General features: G+C 44.0%; 1 pseudogene; it reads right to left on the reverse strand.

The window, feature by feature from the left end:
- The window catches only part of LOC123766619 (glutamate receptor ionotropic, kainate glr-3-like), a 322,176-nt pseudogene that overhangs the window by 134,505 nt on the left and 161,565 nt on the right, over positions 1 to 26,106 (reverse strand).

Raw genomic sequence — 26,106 nt, forward strand, 5'->3', positions numbered from 1 at the left:
TATATATATATATATATATGAACACAAATGTGACATTGTCACATTCTTAATCACGTGTTTATTTTCGTGATATACACACATATATATATATATATATAACTGAAAACTCACACCCCAGAAGTGACTCGAACCCATACTCCCAGAAGCAACGCATCTGGTATGTACAAGACGCCTTAATCCACTTGACCATCACGACCGGACAAAATGAGGTGATAGCCGAGGCTATATGAACCACCCCACCGCCGGCACTCGGATAGTTATCTTGGGCATAGCATTTTACCAAATCACCTCATTCTTTGGGGCACACGTGAGGAACACAAATGCGAACAAGCCTGAATGGTCCCCAGGACATATGCAACTGAAAACTCACACCCCAGAAGTGACTCGAACCCATACTCCCAGAAGCAACGCATCTGGTATGTACAAGACGCCTTAATCCACTTGACCATCACGACCGGACAAAATGAGGTGATAGCCGAGGCTATATGAACCACCCCACCGCCGGCACTCGGATAGTTATCTTGGGCATAGCATTTTACCAAATCACCTCATTCTTTGGGGCACACGTGAGGAACACAAATGCGAACAAGCCTGAATGGTCCCCAGGACATATGCAACTGAAAACTCACACCCCAGAAGTGACTCGAACCCATACTCCCAGAAGCAACGCATCTGGTATGTACAAGACGCCTTAATCCACTTGACCATCACGACCGGACAAAATGAGGTGATAGCCGAGGCTATATGAACCACCCCACCGCCGGCACTCGGATAGTTATCTTGGGCATAGCATTTTACCAAATCACCTCATTCTTTGGGGCACACGTGAGGAACACAAATGCGAACAAGCCTGAATGGTCCCCAGGACATATGCAACTGAAAACTCACACCCCAGAAGTGACTCGAACCCATACTCCCAGAAGCAACGCATCTGGTATGTACAAGACGCCTTAATCCACTTGACCATCACGACCGGACAAAATGAGGTGATAGCCGAGGCTATATGAACCACCCCACCGCCGGCACTCGGATAGTTATCTTGGGCATAGCATTTTACCAAATCACCTCATTCTTTGGGGCACACGTGAGGAACACAAATGCGAACAAGCCTGAATGGTCCCCAGGACATATGCAACTGAAAACTCACACCCCAGAAGTGACTCGAACCCATACTCCCAGAAGCAACGCATCTGGTATGTACAAGACGCCTTAATCCACTTGACCATCACGACCGGACAAAATGAGGTGATAGCCGAGGCTATATGAACCACCCCACCGCCGGCACTCGGATAGTTATCTTGGGCATAGCATTTTACCAAATCACCTCATTCTTTGGGGCACACGTGAGGAACACAAATGCGAACAAGCCTGAATGGTCCCCAGGACATATGCAACTGAAAACTCACACCCCAGAAGTGACTCGAACCCATACTCCCAGAAGCAACGCATCTGGTATGTACAAGACGCCTTAATCCACTTGACCATCACGACCGGACAAAATGAGGTGATAGCCGAGGCTATATGAACCACCCCACCGCCGCACTCGGATAGTTATCTTGGGCATAGCATTTTACCAAATCACCTCATTCTTTGGGGCACACGTGAGGAACACAAATGCGAACAAGCCTGAATGGTCCCCAGGACATATGCAACTGAAAACTCACACCCCAGAAGTGACTCGAACCCATACTCCCAGAAGCAACGCATCTGGTATGTACAAGACGCCTTAATCCACTTGACCATCACGACCGGACAAAATGAGGTGATAGCCGAGGCTATATGAACCACCCCACCGCCGGCACTCGGATAGTTATCTTGGGCATAGCATTTTACCAAATCACCTCATTCTTTGGGGCACACGTGAGGAACACAAATGCGAACAAGCCTGAATGGTCCCCAGGACATATGCAACTGAAAACTCACACCCCAGAAGTGACTCGAACCCATACTCCCAGAAGCAACGCATCTGGTATGTACAAGACGCCTTAATCCACTTGACCATCACGACCGGACAAAATGAGGTGATAGCCGAGGCTATATGAACCACCCCACCGCCGGCACTCGGATAGTTATCTTGGGCATAGCATTTTACCAAATCACCTCATTCTTTGGGGCACACGTGAGGAACACAAATGCGAACAAGCCTGAATGGTCCCCAGGACATATGCAACTGAAAACTCACACCCCAGAAGTGACTCGAACCCATACTCCCAGAAGCAACGCATCTGGTATGTACAAGACGCCTTAATCCACTTGACCATCACGACCGGACAAAATGAGGTGATAGCCGAGGCTATATGAACCACCCCACCGCCGGCACTCGGATAGTTATCTTGGGCATAGCATTTTACCAAATCACCTCATTCTTTGGGGCACACGTGAGGAACACAAATGCGAACAAGCCTGAATGGTCCCCAGGACATATGCAACTGAAAACTCACACCCCAGAAGTGACTCGAACCCATACTCCCAGAAGCAACGCATCTGGTATGTACAAGACGCCTTAATCCACTTGACCATCACGACCGGACAAAATGAGGTGATAGCCGAGGCTATATGAACCACCCCACCGCCGGCACTCGGATAGTTATCTTGGGCATAGCATTTTACCAAATCACCTCATTCTTTGGGGCACACGTGAGGAACACAAATGCGAACAAGCCTGAATGGTCCCCAGGACATATGCAACTGAAAACTCACACCCCAGAAGTGACTCGAACCCATACTCCCAGAAGCAACGCATCTGGTATGTACAAGACGCCTTAATCCACTTGACCATCACGACCGGACAAAATGAGGTGATAGCCGAGGCTATATGAACCACCCCACCGCCGGCACTCGGATAGTTATCTTGGGCATAGCATTTTACCAAATCACCTCATTCTTTGGGGCACACGTGAGGAACACAAATGCGAACAAGCCTGAATGGTCCCCAGGACATATGCAACTGAAAACTCACACCCCAGAAGTGACTCGAACCCATACTCCCAGAAGCAACGCATCTGGTATGTACAAGACGCCTTAATCCACTTGACCATCACGACCGGACAAAATGAGGTGATAGCCGAGGCTATATGAACCACCCCACCGCCGGCACTCGGATAGTTATCTTGGGCATAGCATTTTACCAAATCACCTCATTCTTTGGGGCACACGTGAGGAACACAAATGCGAACAAGCCTGAATGGTCCCCAGGACATATGCAACTGAAAACTCACACCCCAGAAGTGACTCGAACCCATACTCCCAGAAGCAACGCATCTGGTATGTACAAGACGCCTTAATCCACTTGACCATCACGACCGGACAAAATGAGGTGATAGCCGAGGCTATATGAACCACCCCACCGCCGGCACTCGGATAGTTATCTTGGGCATAGCATTTTACCAAATCACCTCATTCTTTGGGGCACACGTGAGGAACACAAATGCGAACAAGCCTGAATGGTCCCCAGGACATATGCAACTGAAAACTCGTCTTGTACATACCAGATGCGTTGCTTCTGGGAGTATGGGTTCGAGTCACTTCTGGGGTGTGAGTTTTCAGTTGCATATGTCCTGGGGACCATTCAGGCTTGTTCGCATTTGTGTTCCTCACGTGTGCCCCAAAGAATGAGGTGATTTGGTAAAATGCTATGCCCAAGATAACTATCCGAGTGCCGGCGGTGGGGTGGTTCATATAGCCTCGGCTATCACCTCATTTTGTCCGGTCGTGATGGTCAAGTGGATTAAGGCGTCTTGTACATACCAGATGCGTTGCTTCTGGGAGTATGGGTTCGAGTCACTTCTGGGGTGTGAGTTTTCAGTTGCATATGTCCTGGGGACCATTCAGGCTTGTTCGCATTTGTGTTCCTCACGTGTGCCCCAAAGAATGAGGTGATTTGGTAAAATGCTATGCCCAAGATAACTATCCGAGTGCCGGCGGTGGGGTGGTTCATATAGCCTCGGCTATCACCTCATTTTGTCCGGTCGTGATGGTCAAGTGGATTAAGGCGTCTTGTACATACCAGATGCGTTGCTTCTGGGAGTATGGGTTCGAGTCACTTCTGGGGTGTGAGTTTTCAGTTGCATATGTCCTGGGGACCATTCAGGCTTGTTCGCATTTGTGTTCCTCACGTGTGCCCCAAAGAATGAGGTGATTTGGTAAAATGCTATGCCCAAGATAACTATCCGAGTGCCGGCGGTGGGGTGGTTCATATAGCCTCGGCTATCACCTCATTTTGTCCGGTCGTGATGGTCAAGTGGATTAAGGCGTCTTGTACATACCAGATGCGTTGCTTCTGGGAGTATGGGTTCGAGTCACTTCTGGGGTGTGAGTTTTCAGTTGCATATGTCCTGGGGACCATTCAGGCTTGTTCGCATTTGTGTTCCTCACGTGTGCCCCAAAGAATGAGGTGATTTGGTAAAATGCTATGCCCAAGATAACTATCCGAGTGCCGGCGGTGGGGTGGTTCATATAGCCTCGGCTATCACCTCATTTTGTCCGGTCGTGATGGTCAAGTGGATTAAGGCGTCTTGTACATACCAGATGCGTTGCTTCTGGGAGTATGGGTTCGAGTCACTTCTGGGGTGTGAGTTTTCAGTTGCATATGTCCTGGGGACCATTCAGGCTTGTTCGCATTTGTGTTCCTCACGTGTGCCCCAAAGAATGAGGTGATTTGGTAAAATGCTATGCCCAAGATAACTATCCGAGTGCCGGCGGTGGGGTGGTTCATATAGCCTCGGCTATCACCTCATTTTGTCCGGTCGTGATGGTCAAGTGGATTAAGGCGTCTTGTACATACCAGATGCGTTGCTTCTGGGAGTATGGGTTCGAGTCACTTCTGGGGTGTGAGTTTTCAGTTGCATATGTCCTGGGGACCATTCAGGCTTGTTCGCATTTGTGTTCCTCACGTGTGCCCCAAAGAATGAGGTGATTTGGTAAAATGCTATGCCCAAGATAACTATCCGAGTGCCGGCGGTGGGGTGGTTCATATAGCCTCGGCTATCACCTCATTTTGTCCGGTCGTGATGGTCAAGTGGATTAAGGCGTCTTGTACATACCAGATGCGTTGCTTCTGGGAGTATGGGTTCGAGTCACTTCTGGGGTGTGAGTTTTCAGTTGCATATGTCCTGGGGACCATTCAGGCTTGTTCGCATTTGTGTTCCTCACGTGTGCCCCAAAGAATGAGGTGATTTGGTAAAATGCTATGCCCAAGATAACTATCCGAGTGCCGGCGGTGGGGTGGTTCATATAGCCTCGGCTATCACCTCATTTTGTCCGGTCGTGATGGTCAAGTGGATTAAGGCGTCTTGTACATACCAGATGCGTTGCTTCTGGGAGTATGGGTTCGAGTCACTTCTGGGGTGTGAGTTTTCAGTTGCATATGTCCTGGGGACCATTCAGGCTTGCTCGCATTTGTGTTCCTCACGTGTGCCCCAAAGAATGAGGTGATTTGGTAAAATGCTATGCCCAAGATAACTATCCGAGTGCCGGCGGTGGGGTGGTTCATATAGCCTCGGCTATCACCTCATTTTGTCCGGTCGTGATGGTCAAGTGGATTAAGGCGTCTTGTACATACCAGATGCGTTGCTTCTGGGAGTATGGGTTCGAGTCACTTCTGGGGTGTGAGTTTTCAGTTGCATATGTCCTGGGGACCATTCAGGCTTGTTCGCATTTGTGTTCCTCACGTGTGCCCCAAAGAATGAGGTGATTTGGTAAAATGCTATGCCCAAGATAACTATCCGAGTGCCGGCGGTGGGGTGGTTCATATAGCCTCGGCTATCACCTCATTTTGTCCGGTCGTGATGGTCAAGTGGATTAAGGCGTCTTGTACATACCAGATGCGTTGCTTCTGGGAGTATGGGTTCGAGTCACTTCTGGGGTGTGAGTTTTCAGTTGCATATGTCCTGGGGACCATTCAGGCTTGTTCGCATATATATATATATATATATATATATATATATATATATATATATATGTCGTACCTAATAGCCAGAACGCACTTCTCAGCCAACTATGCATGTCCCAATTTGCTTAATAAGCCAAGTTTTCATGAATTAATGTTTTTTCGACTACCTAACCTACCTAACCTAACCTAACCTAACTTTTTTTGCTACCTAACCTAACCTAACCGATAGAGATAGGTTAGGTTAGGTAGGGTTGGTTAGGTTCGGTCATATATCTACGTTAATTTTAACTCCAATAAAAAAAAATTGACCTCATACATAATGAAATGGGTAGCTTTATCATTTCATAAGAAAAAAATTAGAAAAAATATATTAATTCAGGAAAACTTGGCTTATTAGGCAAATCGGGCCTTGCATAGTAGGCTGAGAAGTGGGTTCTGGCTATTAGGTACGACATATTATATATATATATATATATATATATATATATATATATATATATATATATATATATATATATATATATATATATATATATATATATATATAGGTATACAAAATATATTTTACCTATATATATATAGGTAAAATTATTATACAAAATATATATATATATATATATATATATATATATATATATATATATATATATATATATATATATATATATATATATATATATATATATATATATATATATATATATATATATATGCAAACAAGCCTGAATGGTCCCCAGGACTATATACAACTGAAAACTCACACCCCAGAAGTGACTCGAACCCATACTGCCAGGAGCAACGCAACTGGTATGTACAGGGACGCCGCAACTGGTATGTACAGACGTCCTTGTACATACCAGTTGCGTTGCTCCTGGCAGTATGGGTTCGAGCCACTTCTGGGGTGTGAGTTTTCAGTTGTATATAGTCCTGGGGACCATTCAGGCTTGTTTGCATTTGTGTTCCTCACGTGTGCCCCAAAGAATGAGGTGATTTGATAAAATGCTATGCCCAAGATTACCATCCGAGTGCCGGCGGGGGGGTGGTTCAAATAGCTTCGGCTATCACTTCCTTATGTCCGGTCATGATGGTCAAGCGGATTAAGGCGTCCCTGTACATACCAGTTGCGTTGCTCCTGGCAGTATGGGTTCGAGTCACTTCTGGGGTGTGAGTTTTCAGTTGTATATAGTCCTGGGGACCATTCAGGCTTGTTTGCATTTGTGTTCCTCACGTGTGCCCCAAAGAATGAGGTGATTTGATAAAATGCTATGCCCAAGATTACCATCCGAGTGCCGGTGGGGAAGTGGTTCAAATAGCTTCGGCTATCACTTCCTTATGTCTGGTCGTGATGGTCAAGCGGATTAAGGCGTCCCTGTACATACCAGTTGCGTTGCTCCTGGCAGTATGGGTTCGAGTCACTTCTGGGGTGTTAGTTTTCAGTTGTATATAGTCCTGGGGACCATTCAGGCTTGTTTGCATTTGTGTTCCTCACGTGTGCCCCAAAGAATGAGGTGATTTGATAAAATGCTATGCCCAAGATTACCATCCGAGTGCCGGCGGGGAAGTGGTTCAAATAGCTTCGGCTATCACTTCCTTATGTCCGGTCATGATGGTCAAGCGGATTAAGGCGTCCCTGTACATACCAGTTGCGTTGCTCCTGGCAGTATGGGTTCGAGTCACTTCTGGGGTGTGAGTTTTCAGTTGTTTATAGTCCTGGGGACCATTCAGGCTTGTTTGCATTTGTGTTCCTCACGTGTGCCCCAAAGAATGAGGTGATTTGATAAAATGCTATGCCCAAGATTACTATTCGAGTGCCGGTGGGGAAGTGGTTCAAATAGCTTCGGCTATCACTTCCTTATGTCTGGTCGTGATGGTCAAGCGGATTAAGGCGTCCCTGTACATACCAGTTGCGTTGCTCCTGGCAGTATGGGTTTGAGTCACTTCTGGGGTGTGAGTTTTCAGTTATATATATATATATATATATATATATATATATATATATATATATATATATATATATATATATATATATATATATATGTATGTCGTACCTAGTAGCCAGAACGCACTTCTCGGCCTACTATGCAAGTAGGTTTCCTATTGGTTTATTTTAAATATTATTATTATATTATATTAAGAACATAAATTATTTATTTAGTTATGTTAGTTTAGGTTAGGTTAAAATGAGTTAGGTTAGGTTAGATAGGGTTGGTTAGGTTCGGTCATATATATACGTTAGTTTTATCTAAAATTTAAAAAAAATTAGCTCATACATAATGAAATGAATAGCTTTATCATTTCATAAGAAAAAAATTAGAAAAATATTGAAATTCTGGAAAACTTGGCTTATTTGGAGAAAAATTTGGAGAAAATTACAGAGGTTACCTACCTTGCTGCAATAATATGCGAATATAACTTAATGTTTTTGATAGCCAAAGATCCACTTGCGCCGTCTTGAGGGAGAAGGAGGAGGTTAAGAGACACACTGTCACAGGCAGCACTAGCACCGACGTCAGAGTGGCCGCCCATACCAGGGGAGTCAAGGGGAACAAGAAGCTCCAAGGGTCCTTCACCGGCTGTCCTCGTTTTCCCAGGATCTTCGATACTCCCACGTGCAATGGCCATGAGAAGTCGACTAGTTCAAGTCGATTGTAACTTATAACAAAGGGACCTAATGCGATATCTGCCTCCTGTGAAGATATGTAGGTTTTTGGAATCAACATTAAAAAAATATGATATTAAGTAAAATAGTACCACAGAGTACCACAGTGCTCTGCCTTCCCTTCATATCAAAACTCAAAAATCTCACTAATACCCTTCGTCCTCTAGACATAAAGCTCGCCTTTCGACAAACTAGCACTCTTCGTTGTAACCTGGTTTACCCTGCTCCTCCTGCTTCTAATGCTGCTGGTGACTACTCTATTTCCTGTTCGTCTTGTCTTCTCCGAAACTTTGCAGAAACTAGCTGAACACTTAATGACAGACTTTAAGATCACAAAAGAAGTGTTAAGTCTGCAGACATATACAATGCTCTCATTTGTCATGTCAGGGATTCTAATCATCTTATTGATTTGCCTTCTTCTAAAATAAACTTTCATGTCTCTACTCTTCACATACGCTGTCTAGTCGAATCGGCTCTGATTCGCAACATTCCCAACATGATCCTAAGTCCTGGCACTGTTGCTGTTGATAGCACACAACATTCTCCAATAACAGTGTAACATTCGAAGTGTCCAGTTCCCACCGATTATGATGATGAAGACTTAGCCACCCCAGAGGTTGCACGGTCATGAATAGCCCGTAAATGGAGGCTCTTGGGAGCCATTACCAGTATCAATAGCTGATACTGGAGATCTGTGGATGGATGGATTTTTGTTGTTGAAGGGGGGAGGGGGGATCAGTATCGGTGGGCTAGCTTTACCATCTATATGGCTGGTGAGTATGTGAAGATCCCTAGGTCTTCCGTTTTTTCTCAGTCTGAGTCTTGCTGCGAGTTGACATGGCTGTGCTGTATTGGAGTTCGATGATATGGCTTCCACATGGAGATCTTGTTCGGAGTAGGGGAAGTGATACGGCAATGGACCTCTTACTGAGATTTTCTCGTCTGAGGAGTCCGTGGCATTGTCCGTTGTTGATGGTTTTGGTCTCATAGTTTGAGGTTGACTATGGAGTCAATGAGTTATAGTACAAGCTAGTTCCGTCACCACGTCGGTGGTGTTGTTGGTGGTAGAAGAGCAGAGCACGTCTGCGAGTTTCCTCTGCTGAGATGGTGATGGTGGTAGCTTTTGGGGCTGGATTGGGGATTCTGCTGTTTGTGCAGCCTGGGTCCTTGGCGGAGCTGAAGTCTGAGTTGAGATCGACCTAGTGATCGACCTTGTGGAAGTCCCTTGTGTGGTATGGGAATTAGTGAGACATGGGTCAGGGGCTGTGATGGGGCCCAGGCCAATAGCTAGATACAATACATTCAGTTCCCAGACGAATCTGTGGTTATCTGGTCTGGCAAGCCTCCCCGCTATTCATTTAAGACTAGGTATAATGCCAGAACGTAATGCAATGGGAGGCGAGGGTGCTGGTTGGGCCTTGGGTCCCCATTTTAAAGGTTGGGTCGACTGGTGGGTTGAACCACTGTTTGGTAAGACTGGAAAGTTTTCTGGTTGGATGGTTGGTGGGAGCTGACGTGTTGGGTATAGAGTCAGGGGCTCTGGTGGCAGGGTTATTAGGGTTTGCTTTCTTGGCTTTTACCTGGGCCTTGATTTTTTTCTGTCTGTGGGAGCAGCCGTGAGAAATTGCAAGGTGATCGCCGTTGTAGAGCAGGCAGCGATGGGTTGTTGATTTACAGATGGAGTAAAAAAAGTCACGAGTATAGAGGCTGCACTTCTGGAAGGAGTGCTGACATTTGTTGGTGGGGAAGGAGAACTTTTAGCACTGGAAGTACTGTGGGAGCTCGTGATGTCGTCTTTCCTTTTTAATTTGGTGGGGTGGTATCTTGATGCCGAAGCAATAGAAGCTTTGTGTGGCAGCATGAGTGACCATAGCTGCTGAGGTAAAAATTATCTTCATTGTTGCTTTATCGTCACTGCAGAACACGATGGTGAACACGCCCATGTTCGGATTTTCGGACTCGATATTTGTACTGATCTCACTTTCTGTGCGGTTAGTTATCCATGGGCTGGTCCTGCTGATAAAAGACTGATCTTTCGACTGGGAATTGGCACGGATAGTTGAGATAAAGGTGGTGCTCCTTGCGACGTGAGAAATCATAGCTCAGGAGTTTTTCTAGGTCCTCAGTACTTGTGAAGAAGAGACCGATATCTTCATCTTCCTGATTAATGTCATCTGGTGTGATGCCGACCCCGTCCTTGACGATTTTCAGAATGTCTCTTTTTCCAAAAGCATGACCCTTTAGGGGCGGGGGCCCTAACTTTTACACGTTTGGGTCGCATTTTGTCCTCTCTGCGACTCTACGGGTCGCAGTGGCAATGGATGTTTTTGAGGGAAAGTTTCAGGCTCTCAGGTGGGAGCCATAGGTGTGTGTGTCTGGCTCAGTTCCCACCCATACATTTTTTTTTTTATATATATGGTCCGGTTCAAGAGAGGTGAACCTAATACGGAGTCAGAAAAGACATGTGTTGTGTGAAGGTTACCTACATTGAGGTTACCTTGAGGTGTTTCCAGGGCTTAGCGTCCCCGCGGCCCAGTCCTCTGATGTTGATAGAGTTCTCTCTTACAGTACCTGTTGCACCTCTACTTTTCAACGGGGGTATTCTGCACATCCTGCCATGCCTTCTGGTCTTATGTGATGTTATTTCTGTGTGCAGGTTTGGGACCAACCCTCTCTAATATTTTCCACGTGTAAATTATTACATATCTCTCCCGCCTGCGCTCAAGAGAATACAGATTTAGGCTCTTTAGTCGGTCCCAGTAGTTTAAATGTTTTACTGAGTGGATTCTAGCAGTTTTTTTTATTATTATTATTTTCTACCACAAACGTGGCCACACATTTACAATGCTTACCAGAATATATACATTTTCTTCTGTCCTCCATGGACAGGGTTAGAGATGTGTTAAACATATAGTTCAAAGGTTTATTGCACAATCAATCACAGAAGGTGATTCGGTACTTTTAAAATGCTAAGCTAACCTACATATGTAAATACATAGATACACAGATTTACGTATGCCCTACATAAAGTGTTCGATGTGTCTTTTACATAGTGTCATTAATGCCCATTTACAAAGGTGAAATGCAATTCTGATCAGCTTCCATATGTACTTTATACACATACATATACATACACACACACACACATATATGTACACATACATATATACATACATGTTTACATACATATATACACACACATGCATTCACATACATTTGTCTCTTTTACCCTGACAGGGTGAGATAGCTGATAGAGAAACTAGTGTGCAATCAAGCACTTAATCACTGAAGGTGATTAAGGTGCTTTTACAAGCTCAGGTTATATAGTTACATCACATACATACATTATATAATTGATACATTACATGGTTAATCTTGGGTACAAGTCTAATATATCATCAAGTGTTCCAGTACTCATATAGTAATTACAGAGTTCAGCATACCTTAGCCCAGGAGGGCGAAAGTCAGTTAGTATGGGACATTCTACAATATAATGTTCAAGAGAGTGCATGTTTTCTCTTTCACAAAGTTGACACATTGTGTACTCGACATTTGAGTTTTGAGAAAGATGCCAGATACGTCTATATCCCAGGCGTATTCTAGCCCCTATAACATCACATTGCCGGGTTCTTGTTCTATTAGTCCCATATGTGAATGTCTCCTCACGATATCTATCATAATATTTAATGCTACAACTTTCCAGTCTGTGAATTTGTTAGGTCTAAGATCTTCATTAGATATTTGTTTAAGTATTCTCTTTATCACTGCTAATGAAACACCCGTATCAATTTCTACCACTGGTTTTCTGCAGGCTGTCTTTGCAAGCATTTCAACAGTGTCATGCCTTGAGATGCCAACATGTGATGGTATCCATAGGAATTTAATTTCAAATCTGTTTTCTTTAGCAGCTAAAACATTCATTCGAATATCACTGACTATTTTCTGGGTGTCACTACTATGTGCGTTCAATGCCAGGAGTGCAAGCAGTAAAGGATCTCTGCACGCTCTCCAGGTCAGCATTTTCTCCAGCTTTGAAAGGTGCTGTCATTGTGCAGCAGTACTCCACTCGAGAGAGCACTTGTGTCTTGAAAAGTATCATCATCGGTATAGCATCTCTAGTGTGAACGATTCTTGTTATCCAACCTGTCATTTTTCTTGCAGTTGTGACAGCTACTTTATTGTGTTCTTTAAAGGTAAGGTTTTCCAACATGAGTACACCCAAATCCTTTACATTGCCTTTTCGTTCTATGTTATGATTTGACTGAGTGTGTGTACGTGGTTTCCGTTTTTATATTTTATTTTCTTTCCGTAGTGCATGAGCTGGAACTAATCTTCGTTAAACACCATATTATTTCCTGTAGCCCATAGAAAGACCAGATTTACATCTGACTGGAGGTTTGCCGTGTCCCCCCATGTTGTCTACTCATGAAAATCCTAGTGTCATCTGCAAAGGATGATACAGTATGATGGGTTGTGTTCCAACCTGTGCCTCCCTATTTATGGGATCACCATAGCCCATGTTACATGGAAATTTTAGTCCCGAGTAGCTAAATCTAAAAAACAACATCAACATAACTCCCACACATTCTCTTCAAAATCTCTACCACTTACGGGCTATTCATGACCGTGCCACATTTTGGGTGGAATAATCATCATCGTCATCATCATCATCATCTAATCATCATCATCATCATCATCATCATCATCATCATCATCATCATCATCATCATCATCATCATCATCATCATCATCATCATCATCATCATCATCATCATCATCATCATCTCCTCCTCCCATCACAATCGACTTTATAATAGTCCAGGACCGGCCTAAACATCCCCCGTTTCTTAATCTTGTGGTGTGTGGTTTGGTCATCATATATTTAGCCACAGTTATGGTGACTCATGGTCTGCATTAGGCAAAATATATATTGGAAATATGTGAAGAAGAAAATTTGTCCTTTGTTTCCTTTGTTTGGAATGGTAATCAAGTTTCTTGCTTGGGATGATTATAAAATCTCGTGTTAGGGATGGTAATCTGATCAATTTTCTTAATGAAACCAATTCGTGTGTTTGTGATAGTAATCAGGTTTCGTATTAGGGATGGAAATTATGTCACGTTTGGGATGTCAATCAGGTTCTTGTACGTTTTATGAAATCCGACCTCACTATTGAGATGGTAATCAGGTTTCATTTAAAGAATGGTATTTAAGTTTTGTGTTGGATGCGATTAACATGTGATATGTTTAGGTTGAATATCAGGTACAATGTTGGGGATTATAATCAAGTCCCATGTTTGGAATCGTAATCTAACAATTTGGAATGATAATTTGTGCAAAAGTGTTTGAGATTGTAATGAATTTTCGTGTCTGGATTGGTAAATTAACCTAGTGCTTGGGACTGTTTTCACGTCTCCCACTTGGGATGATAATCGTCTCTCGTGTTTGGGTTGGTAATTAAGTCCCGTTTATGGTATGGTAATCATGTCTCGTGTTTAAAATGTATTCAAGTATCATGTTTGAAATAGTATTTTTGTCTTCTGTTTGGCATGGAAATCTTGGGGTCATGTTTTAGATTGTTATTATGTCCCGTGTTTGTAATAAACAAGTGTCTTTCTTGATGCGGTAATCAATTTATCGAATTTGAAATGCATTTATAGTCTCATTTTTGGAGTGGGATTTATATCTAGCATTTGGGATGCAAATCAAATCTTGTAATAGGATGGTAATTAAGTCTTTTGTTAAAAGTGGTAATCTCGTATTTCGTTTAGAAATCAAGGCTCCTGATTGGGATTGTAATCAGATCTCGAGTTTGGGATGCTAATCAAGTTTCTTGTTAAAGATGGTATTCAAGTCTCTTGTTAAAGGTGGTAATAAAGTCTTGTGTTTGGCATGATAATCAAGTGTCAGTTTAGGAATAGTTATTAGGCCTCGTCAAGGAATGCTTCATTAGTCATTCCCTATACTATTCATTCATCACATTCCCTATACTCTCCTTATCAGACGAAGTAATAACATTTTAGTGATTATGAGCACTTACCTTTCTGATGGCTTTGTTCAACATGGTGCCAAAACTGCCGTCACGGTCACGAATGTAGGTGTACCTGTTCGAAATAATAAATATTTATAGTTTGAACCAATATACAAGTACTCTGAGCACACTAATGATTAAATTGTAGGATTTCCAACACTAACCGAAAAATATAAACCATTAAATACCGACAACCTATTTATGAAGAACTTTCAAGAGACTAGAGGGAAAGAGACTGAAACTGAAAGAGACGAATGTTCTCTTTGCCGTGCCTTGGGGACTGCGTGCTTCAACGATCTCAATATATAGATAAGAAAAAAGGTTCTAAAGAAGGGTGTGCATACTGCATGTCCTGGGATGTGCATACTCTTGGGGCATGCCAGGTGTCAATAACGGTGTATTCACCTAGCTGTACAACTGTCTCATCTAGTTGTACTTGCGGGGTTGAGCTTCGGCTCTCTGGTCCCGTCTCTTAACTGTCAATCAACTGGTGAAGTGAGCCTATTGGGATCTATCATATCTACATTTGAAATTGTGTATGGAGTCAGTCTCCACATATTTGCCTAGTGCATATTTCATTTATTAACTACTTTGTCACTGAACAAATTTTAATGTCTCTGTAGCTTATTTGGATACTCAGTTTCCACTTCTATTCACCTAGTTGTGATTGTGGGGGTTGAGCTCTGCTCTTTCGGCCCGTCTCTAAACTGTTAATCAATCGACGGTTACTAATTACTACTAACTATTTTTTTCACACACCCGTATAAAGCAGCTCGTAACAGATGTCTAATTCCCAGGTACCTATTTACTGCTAGGTAACAGGGGCATCAGGGAGAAAGAAACTCTGCCCATTTTTGTTTCCGCCGGCGCCAGTAATCGAACACAGGACCACACGACTACGTATCCAGCGTGCTGTCCACTCAGCCACCAGCACCCTGTACAAGGGGACACTTGTGTCCCATTATTTGTGTTACGTTTTGCTTAATAGTTTGTATTTATCCACCCTGTCAATTCCTCTGAGAGTCTTGTTGGTGGTGATCATGTCTCCCTCTCTTCTGTCTTCCAGCGACGTGAGGTTTAGTTACCGTACCTAGGGGATACACCAGGCTCTAGTCTCATGTTCATTGGTGACGGTATTTCAATTAAATTTTTGGGGAGGATTTTATATTATTTAATACTATGATAAATTTCATGTCATTGAGACTAATGTTACGCGCAAGATTTAGCGGACGTCGTAGTGCATGTAGCAGACTGTACTCGAAATTAGGGTTCAGAAGAAAAAGCGACGTTGTGCTTAAGAATATATTAGGTTCAAATTCACTGTCTTCACTAAAAATTGAAAAGTTGCGCCTCAATGTGTTCATTTGTGCAAAAGTAGTGTCCACGGTCCGTATTCACGAAACAGTTACGCAAGTACTGACGAACGTGTTCATCTTTCTTTAATCTTTGATGGCTTTGGTTACATTTATTAAACAGTGGACAAGCATGAAAACTTCCCAATCAACTGTTGGTATTGTTATAAACAGCCTCCTGGTGCTTCGGAGCACATTAACTGTTTAATAATTGTAAACAAAGCCGCCAAAGAATGAAAAAAGATGTACTGGTTTGTAAGTGCTTGCGTAACTGCTTTGTGAATCCGGGTCCTGGAAAATATGTGTTATCCTTAAATCCAAAGAAACTATGTTGCACTATGCAAGTCAGGATCGTTCAGTTAGCATTCATTAGTCATAACTGTTCTTCGTGCTTCGTATGTGTCACTGAGGATTGCTCAGCAGGAAAGTCCTTACTCCACTGGCGTGGGCTATGATCCTGGTATGTAAAATAGACCCAGTAAAACTTATGATGGAGGAGCAATATGCTAATTAACTAAATATTTTTTATATTGTCCACCAAAATATATCTGACATGGCCATAGATATCAGAGACAAGTTAGTTTCTGAGATGAAAACCTTCTCTATAGGTATATATGCTATCCTGTTGGATGAAAACAAATATAATCGTGCTTAATTGTTGGCTTTCACGAGATTCAAGCAAGACTATTTTAAGGAAGTGCTTCTATTTTGTCAACAGCTTGAAAATTCAACTACAGTTGCAAATATTTTTACCTAGTTAATTCTATCTTCGAACCTGAGGAGTCTACAATGGTAGATGTTATTGTACAACAGATTGAACTCCTACCATGCTCGCCAGTCAGTTAAGATTTAAAGCAAGAATTAAAGTTGTAAAGAAGAGGTAAAAAATTTCCAGTCGATGGTTCACAAATAGTCTTTGTCTCTATGAAACTGGCTACTAAATTAAACAATGCGATTGATCGACTTCGTAAAGTCAGGTGCTAGAATATTAGTCTGTTTAACCTTATGTTCTGAGATTTAGATTTTGTTTAAGAAACATTGTGAATCACAGATGTTCGGTGGTGTTCACAAGAAAACATTGTCAGGAGATTTTTGAATTAAAGCATCTGCAACTCTTTTTTTCTTATATTTTTCCGCCGAAATTTTCTGAACAAGGGTTTGAAGAGATTGTCATTGATTTTGTTGATACACTGAAGCGCTTTCTAATAAAACTAGAATTTTGATTAATAAAAGACATGTTTTCTCCACTTGCTGACATGTAGGGCACCACAATCTCAGACCAGTTGACAAATTATGACAATCTCAAACCTGTAGAACAACTTTCCTCACTGTAAAATTTAGTAAATCGATGCTTTCTATATAATCTAAAATGTAGTCGCGACCGACTGTGGAAGCTGACCTGCGGTGACTCATTGCCAAACGCAGTCCTCGGCGCCCTGTGCTTGTAGCCCAAACAAGCTCTTTGACTTCTGGGGTGTTTAGCCCAAACATATACCTCGGCTTCATGGGATGAGTCGGTGGATTCTCTGAATTGTCTGATAACCAGTATTGTATTGGTGATTGGACCGACGTATCCCGGGATAACCCAATTTTATGTCTGTCCTCTATGTTAAGGCTTGTTATTAGTGAAGCCTTTTAGGGGAAGCCAGCCAGCGTGTTGTTGGAGAGTCCAAGTGGTGTTTTGACACTGTGGTAATACTGTGGAGGACTGGCCCATGATTTGCTGAGAGAGGTGGACTCGCCAGTGTGAGTTCCGTAGAAGAAAGGCTCAGCAAAGAAGCCTTGAGTGTTGTTTGAGAGAAGATAGCTGGGATAGAATAGAGAGAATAACTCGCTGGGATAGAAGATCACAAAAGTTCATTTGTAATGTCGTGTGCGAAAGTGACACCTGCAGTGTTATCATGTGTTGCACATATGTAATAAGTGTATATAGTTAAGAAATACACGTGGTGATGGTTTTGTTTAGTGTTGTTTACTCCCATGCTTGTTGGATTCACTATTACTGCTAGTTCCTAATAATTTACCTATGATTTGGGGTTGGATCTGGTAAGTAGAGGCATGGAAAGAGGCATTGAATGGAAAGAACCCAGTTAATAGCTAAGTGAGGCCGAAACATAATTGACATTCCCAACGGGATCCGACTTCTTCTCGGTTAAGTTAGACGGGATCGAGCAAGTCATTAATGCAACACTCTTATACAAATTCCTTTTGTGTTTAAGTGCAGTGTTAAGGGAGTGAGCGATGGAAGATAAAACTTTAATTGATACACTGGACGATAGTCAGGAGTTCTTAAACCAAGAGAAATGCCCTTCTAAATAGAAATGTTTAGAGAAATCCGAGTTAGTGTTGATAAGCGAAGGATTAAAAATTAAAGAAAATGATTCGCGAGTCGAGGTCCTGTCGAAAGTTTATAGTCATTTGAAATCTGGTGACAAACAGGAAAGTATAGTCCGTAGCAAAGTAACGAGTGTTATGACTACAACTTACAAAGTAGACCAAGAAAGTGATAGTGAGAGTGACCCAGGTGAACTAAACATGAGCCTGTTGACAGTAAGACTGCGATAATTATAAATAAATCGTGAAATCGAATTGAAAAGGTTGGAAAAAGAAGAAAGGAGAGAAAAGAAGAGAAAAAGAGAAGAAATAGAGAAACAATGGAAAATAGAAGGAAGGAGAGAAAGAGAAGAAATAGAGAAACAATGGAAAATAGAAGGAAGGAGAGAAAGAGAAGAAATAGAGAAATAATGGAAAATAGAAGGAAGGAGAGAGTATAAAGGAAGAAAGAAAGGCCCACAAATTGGAAGAGCTAAGATTAGGTGGTAGAAGGGAATGCAGTGGTTTTGACCCAGTGCAGAATATAAAAATGGTTCCTAAATTAATTGAGAAGGAGGTGTCCAAGTTCTTTGCTGCCATCGAGAAAGTAGCTGCCTCATTAGACTGGCCAAGGGACAATTGGGCTATTATGATTATATCAGTACTAACTGGGAAAGCCCAAGTAGCATAGTAGTAGGCATCCTTCAGTCTAAAGACTATGGAGTTGCGCCCTGAAATATCTACCTACCCAAAGCCTGGGTAGGTAGATATGGAGGAGAATCTGTTACCCATGCAGCAGGTCCCCCTTCTCAACGTTGCTGAAATTATCCAATAGAAAGGCAAATGCCAATACACATGATTCCAGCAACGTCGCAGGAGCTGCCAGAACGAGGTCGACGTCAACAACGAACTGCCTTCGGGGCTCCAACTCCGGATTTTTCCTCGAGGTTGACTCCTGAAGCCTTTCCCAAAAAAGGGGTATGGCCGCAAGGCAGCGGAGGTTTAAAATAAGGGTTTACCTTCCCCTAGATGGGCTGCCTTCCCAGGCTATCGCGTCCCATCTACCCGGAAAAGCTGGTTTTAAGGCGCCAGAAGCACGCCCTCGCCCCTTCTCCTGTCGGTAAAAGCAGTTCCGCCGGACTATAGGACTAAGCCACCCGTGCAGGCCAGGAATTGGACTTGGTTGTCAGGGGCTATTGGAGGCGCATGCCATATAGGAGCATTTTATAGGTCATGGGAGCTCGTCCCCCATTACCACCACCTGGCTATGACAACCTCTTGGAACCCCACGGAATACATGAAAGTAGCATACTCCACACTGTCTGTTAGTGACTCGAGTGACTATGACGCTGTCGAGAAGGTGGTGATGAAGGCTAACAAGTTGGTGCCTGAAGCATATAGGCAGAAGGTTGTTACGATATATCGTATCGTGTTATTTCGTCGCATAAAGGCACAGTTATTTATTAGTAATACGTTCATTATTACAGGAAGAACGAGGTTAACGACCATGGAGGTCGTTAACGGTCAGCACGGTATGGCTCGTCCGGTGGCGAGAATTTCTGTTAGCCAATCAGAACCACCGGGCGAGGTAACGTGTGCTGGCCGGAGCATGTGGAGAAACAGACATCTGCTCCCCTCCATTCAGTCAACATGCTGTCGTCGCTTTCGGATGTTTGACCAACTGACCCAACTGTTCCAGTATGCTCCACCCTCACCAAAGGAAACGGACGTGAGGACCTAGCGGCATGGTAGACGTCTCTGAGGTCGTGGAAGTCACCGCCTTTGATAGTTAGAGGTCGGAGTTGAGGTAACACACTGATTCCGAATAGTGGTCCTAATTACGGAAAAGTGGATGATCTATAAGTGGGAAGAACAATCGGACAAGAGACGACCATTTCATGGTCGCAGTCTCTTTCTATATATCTCATATATATTTATATATATATATATATATATAAACTAACTGTACTTGTGTACAATGCCTTAATATATATACATGTAATATATTGTGGATCGAGATATATCTGAATATATCCATGATGAAGTTTTTAGACAAACTTATTTTCTTGTCCTTTGTCAGACCTCAGCACAAAGTGTGTCGCACCTGACAATAGGTCCGGCTGAGGGTGACACCTGATCAAATTGATGTACCGTTATATTACAACGAAGCATGAGATAAACACTCGGAACAAATCTATTTTAAATGTGTTGGGTTGTCGACAGTTCGATCCCAACAAGGTTCGTAACAATAAGAAAACAGCAGAGTACACCATTATGGAGTTCGTTTGCATTAAGCGGTTATGTTACGAATGATGCGCGTCTCGGAAGGTTGAGACTAAGGAACAGCTGGAACAACTTATCATGTTGGAAGATTTCGAAGAGTGACTATCAGGAGATCTGAAAACGTATTTGGCGTAACCACAAGTAGAGACTTTGGGTGTTGCGGCCACCATGGCTGAAGAATACATTTTAACCCATAGGCCCTCTACAAGATATGCTTCAAAGACCTATACAAAACCAAGTTTATTTTACCAAGTATAAGCAGGAAGAGAGAACTGTCCCACGTGGTGCAGTGAAGACAATACCAGGTAGTCCAAGACATATAAGGAGAGACATAGTGTGTTGGACATGCCGGAAGAACAGACACGTGTCTGTTAAGTGTAAAGGCAGGGCAGGTAATAACCCCACATAGGGAGGTTATGCTGGTGAGTTGTGTGACGCCGCCAGTGTAAACCCGCTCCCTGTGGACAGATATGAGATAGAAACCAGGTTTGTTTGCCACATACACTTCGAAAGGGGATGACTTGACTGGCCAGTATATTAGGTCAGTGGTAATTCTCAGAGATAGTGGTGTAGCCCAGTCTCTGATTTTGAAGAACTCATTATCCTAGGAAGTGCATTTTGAAGGAAACTAAAGTGTCGGTTTAGATGGGTTTCACTCCACTCTGTACATTGCCCCCTTAGTAGAGGGTTCACTTGGAATCACCATATTTCAGTGGCAAGTGTACATTGGAAGTAGTAGACCTATTGAAGGGAAAGAAGTAATGGTGGCTAATGACTTGACTTTGGGTTTGGAAAGTAACTCATCCTATAGTGGTTGCAGATCCTGCAGAAGATGTGATAAGGCCCGTTGTAGCATTCACAACCAGATCACAGGTAAAGACTCAATTGATATTAGATGTTCTCTTTAACCCCTACACCTACCCCACAAGTTGTCGACGGTTCTCCATCGAACTCTCTAGTCTGTATTCCAGAACCGAGGCACTGGACAAGACCCACTTTGATTGCAGAGCAAGAAAAGAGCCCCCAAGTGAGGCACTCGCAAACACAACACAGTCGGTTTGAAGGCAGGTGACCAGTACTTCTGGCAGGTTGGAGTCGCCTACTAGCAGCCGTGGAGTGAGGACGTTTACCGACCCTCCGTGGCTGTTGGGGTTGTTTGCCGTTTTGGTCGCCAGGTGGTGTGGGCATCTCTACCCTCCCGGTTTTGTTGCCTGCCTGGCTGCGTGTTGACGTGGCGGTTCTGACATGAGGGGCCATCTTCCTCCTGTTGTGCGTGTGAATTCCGTGGGCCTGGAGTTCACCGGTCAGGCTGGTTATACGACCATCGAGATGGTGATGTGTAACATGCTTCGTATCCTGGTGAAGGCTATTTACGGTGTGGAGCTCGTTACGGCCCACCGGGTTGTTATTAAGTTCGTGAGGGAGGAGGAGTACCGGGACTTCCTCTGTCGGTACGAGGGGCGTACGTTGCCGTTGCCGGCTCTGTGGCGATTTCGGACCGCAGTGGTGCCCTGACTTATGTCAGTGTCCATGGTGCGCCCCTGGAGTTCCCTGATGACCTCCAGCGTTACTTCGGGGGCTTTGGTACTGTTGTCAGCGTGCGGGTGAACACGCTCTCCTCGGGGTGGTATGCTTGGAGGCGAACGAACATTCGCACGTTGGGGATGCGCCTGCGGTCGGATATACCTTTTTCTGTCCGGCTTATGGGATACTACGTCCGGGTGTATTATGCCCGGCAACCTCGTACCTGTTTCCGGTGTGGCCTGTTGGGGCATCAGGCTGTCGGGTGCTCTGAGGCCCCAGCTGCTCCTGTCAACTTCAGAGTAGAGGATTTACCACCACTCCCACTGGAGGCAGTCTCTGGTGATGATGATGAGGAGGTGCGCGTCCCGTTTGCTGCTGCAGCTCCCCCAGCGACGCCTGACGTTCCTCCGGTTGTTGCGACCCTCCTCCGGGTATTACGGTACCGTCAGTTGGTCTGCCTGATCCTGTCGATGTCCCGGCTGCTCCCGTGCGTTTCCTAGAGCTCCCTGTGTGATGTCGCTGTCTTCTCCCTCGTCTTCTGATGCTGCGCCTGGCCCTGTGTCCGTGACTCGGGTCCCGGATGTGCTGGGTGCTGAGGTGGCTGCGGAGCCTCCTGCTGTGTGTGGCCCGGTTCCCCCAGTAGTAGAGGCTGCTGCCATTCTGTGTCGGGCGTCGGTTCATCCGGCTCGTGGTACCCGTGTTTCTGGGTCACTTACAGGCTGTGATGATATCCGGCTGGTGCCCAAACGTTCCCGGCGTTCATCTTCTGCCTGGGCCGACGTTGGTGACTTCAGTGACTGTGGGTCTTTGGGTATTGACGGTGTGGATACGGGTATGTCGATGTCTCTGCAGTTCGTGGTGGCGGAGGTCCATGTGCCTGCTGGTGCTGGTGCCTGTGTCTCGGACGTGCCTTCGGTTTTTTCTCCGCCGGGGGACTCTCCGCAGTAGGGGGTGGTGGCTTCCGCTGCCAGGGATGGTGTGGTCTCTTTTGCTGGGCGTGGCCTGGTGGTGACGTTACGGAAGGATGCGCGCCGTCCGGGTTCCCTGCTGTCGTCTGATGGTGTGCCTGGGGCTGCGGGTACCCCCTGTGGTGCGGGTGCTCGTTGGGACCCTGGGGAAACGTGTTGCCGGCGTCTGTGATGCCGCCGGGTCACTGGTCAGAGATTGCCGAGTTACTGCTGTCTGACGGACCAGAGTACTTTCATGGTGGGCAAGTTCCCTTCCTGTGGGGGCGAGTAGCGACTTCTCGCTTCATGAATACTACCATCTGGGTCCCCTGTTTGCAGGTGTTTGTTGTCCTGGTTCCGGATGTTTTGGCGTCCCCGGTGGCTGGACGGGACCCTTTACAATGGGTGTTCTGGGAGACGTTTAATGTACGGTTCCCACGGGCCAGGTTCCCGGGCGGAACCTGCTCTGATTTTCTTCTGTATTTGTTCTATGACATGTTGTGTGCCCCTCTGGCTGTTTGTTTGCCCTGTTATATTATGTGCTTCTGCCTCTGCCTTTGTGCATTTCTTTGCCGTGTGGCATATTAGTTTCTAGTGCTTGGTGTCACTCGTTTCGCGTTTTTGGCTTGGCGTTTCGCCTTTCCTGGCTTCGCGATTCACCCTTCACGGGTACACCGGGGCGCATCCGATCCCACGATCGTCATCGCCCCTAACTCGCCAACAACAACAACAACAACTTCTGGCAGGTTAAGGTACTGTGCCGGAGGTATCGACAAAGTGCACCCCAGACTCCACAGGTAGGTAAGCAGGTAGTCGTGCCCTCACTGTTCATGACCAAGTTGTTGGAGACAGCTCATGATGATTATTTTCTGGACATTGCAGGATTGCGAAAGTTTTTCATCGCCTAGACAGATGTTTCGTCTGTATCTTCTTTATATACATCTTCTTTACCATACGATCCATACTTAATGAGTCTCGGGGCCTGTCTCCATTCCAGATGGTGTATTGTCACACGGTGCGAGGATCATTGGACGTTAAGTACCAGTGGGTAGACAAAGAGAGCAACAAAGATGCACTGGACTGGTTATCTACGAACAAGGGCAGGTTGTTTGCAGCATGGGGGCCTAGCCAAAGTGAATGTGTTACATTCTCAGGGAACTGCCAAGAAGAGATACGACAGAAAAGCGACACCCAGGGAAGTACAGGTAGTGCTGGTATATTCTCCAACGTTAACAGGAACCATGAATTCCAAATTTATTGGTCCTTACCCTGTTCTCAAGAAAGTTAATGCTACTAACTATATCCTTAGCACTGAAGACAGGAAACAGAAGCAGATGTTAGTACATGTGAACATGATGAAGCTGTTCTAAGGACGGGTCATTCGCTCAGTGACGATGATAGTCTCAAGAGACCAAAACCAAGAGGTGATGAAGAACGTTGGTAAGCAAGTAGCATCGAATTCAGAGATTCTGCTGAATTTACCTGCCAAGTTGACTCACGTGCCTGAGGAGCAACAGAGATCTCAGGTATGATAGAAGTGGACTCGCCAGAATAGAAGGTTGCAGAAGTTCTTATGTAATTTCCTGTGTGAAAGTGACACCTGCTGTGATATGTGTTGGACATATGTAATAAGTGTATATAGTTATGAAATACACGTTGTAATGGTTTTGTTTAGTGTTGTTTACCCCCATTTTCGTTGGATTCAGTTTTACTGCCCGTTTTAATAATTTACATATGACGCGGGGATGGATCTCGTAATTAGACGAGAACTCCTGGGCGAATTTGAAGAAAGTAGAACAGTGCAAACTGGAACTAGCAGGTCCATTGTTCATCACAATGGAATGTGTGAAGTAAAACATGTGTATGGGGCAAGTAACAAAGTCAGTAGACTAACAGATGTTGTCACAGCTCGTATAAAACTTGGCTACAAGTATTTCTGGTAGTTCGGCTTGTATTAGGGATCTAGATGAAGTAAAGTGTAAAGTGTGTGAACGAAGACAGGGACACACACTCGAACACTATATCTTGGATTGTAGTAAAATTGAGCCATTTAGAGATAAATCTAAGCTCACTCTGTGTGATATGGCAACCTATCTTATTACCATGGATAAATTACCTGAAATCCTTGCACTGTATTCATATTTCGCTTCCAGTAGATAAACGTCATATGAGATTAAGAAACAAGTAGTGTATTGTGAAGACTAATAATAAACAGAAGCTCCCCTATGACTCTGTAATATCTCCATTGGGCAAACTATTATGTATTAACGATAAGACCTACCATTAATGTATAATGACTTACTGTAAATATACTGCTCTTGAAACAGCACTTTCTCTGCAACTAGCTGACATTGTAACTATAAGGTGTGAATGATAGATGAAATTGTTTATGTAATAATCTAAGATGAGGTCTGATAAAGACCTTTGTGCCCTTTGTAATGTTTTTTGCGCTACCGCTCACAGGATGAGTATGGGGTGCACAATAAACTAGCCGCCTCCGGCGGCAACAATCAACAATCAAGAAGAGGCACTAAAGCCCCATAGGAAATTTGGATGGAAAGAACCTGGTTATTGGCTAAGTGAGGTCGTAACAGTGCTGCTTATTTTCAAGTTTTGCCTCTGTATTATAAACCTGCACCTGTACTCATGATAGCTCTCATGTTCAATACGTGCCACTGTACTCAATAAATGCATTTGTGTTCAAGCATGGTCAACACCTGCAATTAGCATGGCCCATATAATTAAGAAACACCCGTGTTTTCATGATATGCAGATGTCTTCAAGATGTGCATCTGCATTTAAAATACGCATTTCCGCTAGAGGAATACACATACGATATGTGTCATATATAAGATATGTTCCTATGCTCAAGGTATTTATGTATTATGAAAATATACACAAGTATTTAGGATATTGATATATGTTTAATATATGCTAATGTGATCAGTATATGCACGTGTTTTCAAGATGTGCTCCAGTGCTCAACTTATGCTCATGTGTTCAAGATTTGCGACTGTATCACGGATCTGAAACGGTGTTTAAGACAAACTTGAGTTTTCAGGAGTCATACCAGTTTTCAAGATATGAAGCTGTGTTGAAGGTATGAGTT

Source organism: Procambarus clarkii, chromosome 62 (assembly GCF_040958095.1).
Source record: "Procambarus clarkii isolate CNS0578487 chromosome 62, FALCON_Pclarkii_2.0, whole genome shotgun sequence".
Taxonomy (NCBI): Eukaryota; Metazoa; Arthropoda; class Malacostraca; order Decapoda; family Cambaridae; genus Procambarus; species Procambarus clarkii.